Raw genomic sequence first — 7679 nt, 5'->3', positions numbered from 1 at the left:
TCCTTTCTCCTACAAAAAGTAGTCCTAATCCATGCAAGTGAGCTCATTTTCTGACCAAGTGCTATAGTAAATAAACCCATGGTGACATCAGAGCAGGCAGCCATTGTACATGATCACCTCCCCAGCCACATAACGTCACCACAGTAACACTGTACTTGTGGTGACATTATGAAAAAATACAATTAAAAATGTGATTGGCCAGAGTGATATAATGGGTACCGGGCCAATTACAGTGGCCCTGTACCCAGATCTGTGATCCACCGTCTCCACCCACAGTGGTCACAGATCGTTTGACTGCATGCTGCTGAGAGCACACAAAAGCAGGCAATGCGGGAGGACGTACCAGTATGTCCACCTGCATTGGCGCTGCTCCCACCTGGCTTTATATCTACATTGGCCAGACTGGAAGAGGTTAATATGGTCATAATGTCATACTGTGTTTATTTTTTTTTGCAGGTGGATTCGAATTTGAAGAGAAAATTGAGATGGAGGAGAGAGATGGAGCAAACCTCATGTTACCACACTCACTTTACATAGTTTATTTGAGCTAAGAACATGCTTTGAGAAGGGAATTATTTTACTGGATACAGAGAAGTGTACATTTAAAGAAATAATAGGTATTGTATGTTGAAAAAAAGTCAAATTTTAATTTTTTAACTTGGAAAACTAATCCATAAGAGCCATAAAAAGTTGTGTGCATAGAAAAGACAGTCCAGGAATCTAAGACCGAGGCTTCTAATAGGTACACAGCACATTTGTCACTTGATCTGACTATAATGAGAATGATAACCTGCATGCAGATTTCTACCTCCAGCCCCAATTACTGGGCTATTCTTGGGAAATGTAACTGGAAATCTCCTAGAACAGGGATATGCAATTAGCGGGCCTCAAGCTGTTACAAAACCTACAAGTCCCATCGTGCCTCTGCTCTGGGTGTCAAGCTTGTGGCTGTCCAGAGTCTTGCTATGCCTCATGGGACTTGTAGTTCTGCAACAGCTGGAGATCTTCTAATAGCATTATCCCTGTCCTAGAATCTTACAAGGCAGCAGCTGTAATTATGTTTTGCAGATCCAGTGTTTACAAGGGAGATGATTTCAAAGTAAGGACATGAGGGTTCTCTTTTATGCTTGTTTTGATAATGTTTTTAAAATTCATAATACAGTAAATAGGTATACGTATACGGTACCTCTTGACCAATTACCTGGGACAGGAGGTAAAACTTTGCTTGCTTCAACATGTGGTTGGCAAGTTGCACATAGACTCTTTCAATTACCCCATTATAGGTGGTCCAGAAGTATCTTGTGCCCATTAGCATCGGACTGGTGCTTTATCTGCATGGGTCACGTTTATATTTTAGTTTATAAAAATAAAGAAAATGTCAAAAAGTGATAGATCTGAACCCAGCAAAGTTGGAACCCATAACAGATTTACAAACTCACAACAGTTAGAAATCTTTTCTCCAACTTTATTGTTCTACCTAATATTTAAATGCAAAAAGGTTACCAAATTGATAATGAAGCTTTTTTTTTTATATTTACATTTGTTTTCTCATAGAAACAAAGCAACACCCATCCTTTATAGCTATTATTTTCTGACAGTAACAACATTTCTTTTCTCCAGCTTTTATAAATAAGTCCCATTTTACGTTTATATCTTAGGATCAAAATGTTTGTTTTATGTTCTTGCAGATCATGTACTGAAACAAGAATTTCCATGAATAAGTAAATGAGGAAGAAACTGGAAATATTAAATGTTCTTCTTCAAAACCACACCACACCACCCAACAAAATCAGGAACAAAATTTTTGAAAAAACATAGTTTCATCAACTTGTAGGGGTAAGTCTTATATACACTTTCTTTGCTTAGTCTGGGCCCAGCCCGTTACTACAAAAATAACTACCTGTCCTAGCTGCCTATTTTACCAACATCTAGCCTCAGCGATCATTAGCCAAAAATGATATTTTTTTAAATAATGACAACCAGTGAATTCTGAACAATAACAGTCTCAAATATTAACAGTTAGAGCAAATAACCTGTTTTAAGGTAAAGTGAATTGCATGTACTGTATTTTCAAAATACCTACCAGGACCACAGTTCGAGCTCAAGCTCGATAGGGAGGAGGTATGTGGTCAGTGCATCTGCTGCTACTAGAGTGCTGACAGGGGATGGAGCCCATTCTGGCCTCCTGCAAAGGTTCAAGAAAGGAAGAGTAACCCCTGGAAGTCTAGTGAAATTATATTTGCCAGTTATTGACTCAGCTCTTCAATTGTCACATCAAAAAACCCTGAAAATACTCAATTTAATACAGATATGCAAAAAATATCTTTATTTTGTAAATTTTGGTATTTATATAGCACCGTCAATTTATGCTGCACTTTACATTATTATTATACATTTATGTCAATCCCTGCCCTCAAGGAGCTTACAATCTAAGGCCCCTAACTCACATTATCCATACAAACTTTAGGGCCAATTTAATCTGTAAAATACGTTCATATAGAGCAATTTTTTTGTACAAAGTCTAGACGAGTTTAGGAGTTTTTACATTTGTTCTGCCAGTAAGCTCCATCAGAAACGTGAACCAGAGTTTTTTTCCTAACTCTAAACGTTGAGCTCAAAAAATGCCTGTAATCGTCCTAATGTGCATGGATAAATAGGATAACATTGGGTAGTTTCTACAGGCAGAACACAAAACTCCGTAGAGCAAAAAAATTAAGCCAGTGTGCATGGAGCTTTAGTCTGTAGTGTTCAAAATTGAGTTGGCCAACCCTTTGCAGCTATAACAGCTTCAATTCTCTGGGAAGGCTGTCCACAAAGTTTAGGAGTGTGTCTATGGGAATGTTTGGCCATTCTTGCAGAAGTGCATTTTTTAGGTCAGGCACTGATGATCGACAAGAAGGCATGGCTCAGAGTCTCTGCTCTAATTCATCCCAAAGGTGTTCTATCAGGTTGAAGTCAGGACTCTGTGTAGGCCAGTCAAGTTTCTCCACCCCAAACTCGTTCATCCATGTCTTTATGGCCCTTGCTTTGTGCACTGGTCCAAATCATTTGGTGGAGGAGAATTACGGTGTGGGGTTGATTTTCAGGGGTTGGGCTTGACCCCTCAGTTCCAGTGAAGGGAACTCTAAAGGTGTCAGCATACCAAGACATTGGACGATTTCATGTTCCCACTTTGTGGAAACAGTTTAGGGATGGCCCCATCCTGTTCCAACATGACTGTGCACCAGTGCACAAGCAAGGTCCATAAAGACATTGATGAGCAAATTTAGGATGAGGAACTGAAATGGCATGCACAGAGTCCTGGCCTCAACCCGATAGAACACCTTGGGATGAATTAGAGTGGAGGTGAATGTTGGAAATTGGACAAAAATGGACTATGTAGGCACCAATTATAGCAATGTATAAAATACGTTTATTGATACAACCTCCCAAGAGGGAATTATTGGACCAACAGAAAATAAATGAACAATAAAACGAAACAATGAACACAGTAGCAACTGTGTTTGACAACAAATAGATGACCAATACTAATCCAGAGAGGACATCTCGAAAGAGATAAAATGACTATCATGTATAGTAGGACACACAAGGGCTCGATATGTTTCGCGGAAACCGCTCTTCTCGGGAGCTATTAAAAATTCTAGAAGGAAACAGATTGTTATTGGTTTTTGACATACTAAATATATATATATATATATAATATATCAGAAAATTGCATAAGCAGAACAGTTATACCGCGTGCATTAGAGCACCATAACAGATAACATGCGAGTAGAATCAGAGCCACCCCGGTGCCACACAGAGGGACCGCACACTAGAGATCGGCAAGATGGGAAAGTCGGGACACATCTGGGTAAAGATAGTAATATAGAAAAACCATAGTGTTAAGTATCAACAATACAGGGGTGTTGATTGCGTGGAAACATTATTCCCATGCATATTAGATCACCCCGATTGGACCTAAAAATAGGGCTAGTCAAAAGAAGAAGTGTGCATTTTCATAGATGTGATAACCCCATCACCAGATATAATAAGATAAAGTGGAAATGAGGCAGCTACAATAAAAATGATGCCTAACATACAAAGTACCGAGTTGTGTTTTTAAAGATGGTAATCCTTAAAACAGTATTGGAAATATAAAATATTGGCAAGGTAAACAGGACTTCACAAGATGCCTTCGTTATTGTTCACGATGGAGCACATCTGTCGTGGACATCAATCCACAGAAAAAGGAACAGATTAGACAAAGGTTAGACCCCACTGCCTCCTTACTGGTTAGAATGGTGGTAATAGATGCGATAATGAAGGACAGCACTGGATATATGTGAAATAATAATAAAAATAAACAACAGTACATACCCTATTTAACAGCTAGAAGAGGATTGTGACCATGACTGAGTTGATTAAGAGGGTGGATATAAATCACAAATGAGGAAGAGCGACTCTCTCATAGATTAAGAGACTGTGTCTAACATATGTTAGGGCCAGAGGGTCACCGCATTAGCTGGATCTTATAGTGCAGCATCTAAAAGGAAAAACAGAAAGGAGGGGAATGAGGGGAAAAAAACATAAGTACATCAGTATGGCAGAGACAAATAGTTTAAACAGAATGGCACTACGAGTGGTAATTCAGCGCCATTCGGGTATACTTACCAAAAGAGAAGGGGGGCAATCATGAGTAGCCTAAAACGTCTGGAGCAGACGTGGGTGCGTGTCATCTATGCAGTCGGGATACACACTAAAACATTAAATAAGCGTCTCCAGTCACGTGTGCGGTATGGGCTTCTGCATCACATGACTCGGCCAGAACGCAGACAAGCCTATCACACCACGCCGGGCAGATCATAAAGCCAGCTGTGTGGGAAGGAAAGTCTGGAAGGAAAGGGAAAAGTGCGGCCAGCCCTACCTAGTGGAACGTGCCAACAAGTCCAAAACGTGATGACATACCAGACTGGATGACATAAGGCAGGAAGAAGACCGACCTTCCGATTCACGCCGCAGAGTGCATATTGAAATGCAAACTGCGGTAAACTGGTCGTACATCCCCCATCCGCAGGGTCCAAGATACACACTAGTCCCAGTGAATAACCATAGGGGCTCCAATCCACTCGCATGGATATAATACAAAAATAAATACAATTATTAAACATCATTAAAAAATGAAATATGTAGACAATATGTATTATCCAAGTATGATGGTAATATGTAATGAATTACATATACAGGCAATTATGTTATATACAGTTTTGATTATTTACTAAGCACAATAAATAAAATGTGGAGAGGGGAAGTGGAAAAGGGGGGGGGAATTTTTTAGTCAGAAGGCCACAACGCTAATGGGGGAGATTGGGATGATAGCTAAATAAGGAGACCTAGGATGGAAGAGCAATGGTTGGATGGAAAGAGATATAGCCGTGTATAATAATACTAGTAGTCAATCTACAGAAATGATTTGTAGGTCTGTAGCTCATTGATTCCTGGTGGTTGTGTGGCATTGAGCCTTTCAATCCTTTTTGTCTCTTGTTGCAGTATTTTTTGTCCAGTCACCTCCTCTGGGATCCCGCTGTATCACAGCCAGGACCAGGAAGGTGACTGATGACGTATCAAACCGGTGGTACAAATCCAAGTGTCTACTTATTGGAGCGGTCAGAATTTTACCATTAGAGGAATAGTAAATGTGATCATTAATTAGTTGGCGGAAGGTCTTGCCAACATAATAGACACCACATGCACATGTCACTTAAGTATACCACACCTTGTGTATCACAGTCAGCCCCTAAACCTTGGGTGAAAGTGTTCACCATTGGGTAATTTCTGGTCGTTCGCCAGTACTATTTCCTCAGGGTGGAGTCATCTGATAGAATGTGCCAATGTTTGGTAAGTACATTTCTAATTTGTTGTTGGTCTGAATATTGTGTAATGAATTTCACAGTAACATTAGGATCTTGTTTAGTCTTGGGTTTAGAATAAACAGGCTGCTCCTGGATTGTTGTAATGCCTTATTGTACGCTTTGCGGAGAAGCGACTTAGAGTAGCCTCGTAGTAGTAGGCGTTCTCTGAGGAGATCGTTATGATGTTTGAAGTCTTTGTCATGTGTACAATTCTTCTAAGTCTTATATATTGCGCGTAGGGAATACTACGGATCAAAGGCACAGCATGCGCACTAGAATAGTTGCAGGATGGTATTTGCCTGCAGTTTCTTTGCGGTAGAGTGTAGAAGCTAAACAGTTATCCTGATCTTTGAAGATTTCCAAGTCCAGAAAGGAAATGAAACAGGGATGGCTAATTGACAGTAAATTTAAGGTTGTGCTATTCACATTCAACGCCTCGACAAATTGTGTCAGGGCAAGTTGAGTGTGCGTCCACACCAAGAAATATTGTCAATGTATCAGAACCACACCAACGCATGGCTGGTGTGGTCAGAAAGACATTCGTTGGAAAAGATGTCCGCTCCCACCCCCCCCAGGTACAGGTTGGCATAGGCCGGTGCACAACAAGTGCCCATGGCCACGCCCTGTATCTGGAGGTAGTGGGAGCCGTTGAAGGTGACCCAGTTATGTGTGAGTATAAACAGCAAGAGTTTGAGAATAAATTCACTGAAGGGTCAGATATGGTGGTCCTGCTCTTTGAGGAAGGTGCGTGCCATCCATCCCGACGCCCTGCTCGTGAGGGATGCTGGAGTACAGTGCCTCCACATCCAAAGTCACGAGCAGGGCGTCGGCAGGGATAGCATCCCCTCAAATTGTTTCAAGAGATCCAATGTGTCTCTGACAAAGGACGGAAGAGGGTAACATGAGGAGTAAGAAAAAAATCTATAAATCTACTGGCGTTTTCAATAATGGATCCTATGCCAGAGACAATGGGTCTTCCAGGGAGGAGCATGGAACTCTTATGGACCTTCGGTAGAGCGTAGAAGGTGGGTGCATGTGGAAATTTAATATTCAGGTAATTGTAAGTTTCCTGGTCGATAATGCCTTTCAAAAAAGCGTCACCTATCAGGGACTTGTATCATCTGCAAAACGAACTGTAGAAGTAGAAGCTATTTTACGATATCAAGATAGATTTGAAAGAATGTCCATGCACATTTTGGTATACTGGTCATTCGTGAGAAGCACAATGTTACCCCCTTAGTCAGATGCTTTACATCACCAAGTCAGGACTGATTCCGCAACCTGGTGATTGATTGCATTTGGTGGTTTGAAAGATTCTGCTGTGTTGGATTTAAGTAGAGATGTTTGATGTCACTAATGGTGGCCATTAGAAATGCCCAAATAAATGGGTTCGTGGTTAGATCCGAGAATTTGGTAGATTTAGGTTTGAACTTGCGGACAAGTATGGGCAATTGATTGGAACAGATTGATCTAGATCCTGGTCAGTGTTAGAAGGGTACGAAGATTCGTGTTCCACTAGTAGTAAAATAAGGTCTCTAAATGCTGTGAGCAGGCCTTCATGTCCAACATCAGTGCCTGACTTCACAAATGCGCTTTTAGAAGAAAAATCAAACACTCCCATAGACAGACTCCTAAACCTTGTGAACAGCCTTCCCGGAAGAGTTGATGCTTGTTTACAAGCTGCAAAACTCAGACTAGGATGCAATTAAGTTCATGTACGTGTAAAGGCAGGTGTCACAATACTTTTGACAATATAGTGTATAATGTGAAACATACACTACTAAGCAA

At 40.7% G+C, this 7679-nt stretch overlaps 1 long non-coding RNA gene across 1 annotated transcript; it reads left to right on the top strand.

Annotated features, from left to right (window-relative positions):
* Positions 1-280: 280 nt before the first annotated feature.
* On the top strand, positions 281-1837 carry LOC120932439. The gene is made up of 2 exons (XR_005747993.1): positions 281-617; positions 1689-1837. It is a non-coding gene; the product is annotated as an uncharacterized LOC120932439 (long non-coding RNA).
* The last annotated feature ends 5842 nt before the right edge of the window (positions 1838-7679 follow it).

Source organism: Rana temporaria, chromosome 3, assembly GCF_905171775.1.
Source record: "Rana temporaria chromosome 3, aRanTem1.1, whole genome shotgun sequence".
NCBI classification, from domain to species: Eukaryota; Metazoa; Chordata; class Amphibia; order Anura; family Ranidae; genus Rana; species Rana temporaria.
Note: the sequence above shows the minus strand (reverse complement) of the source record. Positions and strands in the feature narration are given on the sequence as shown.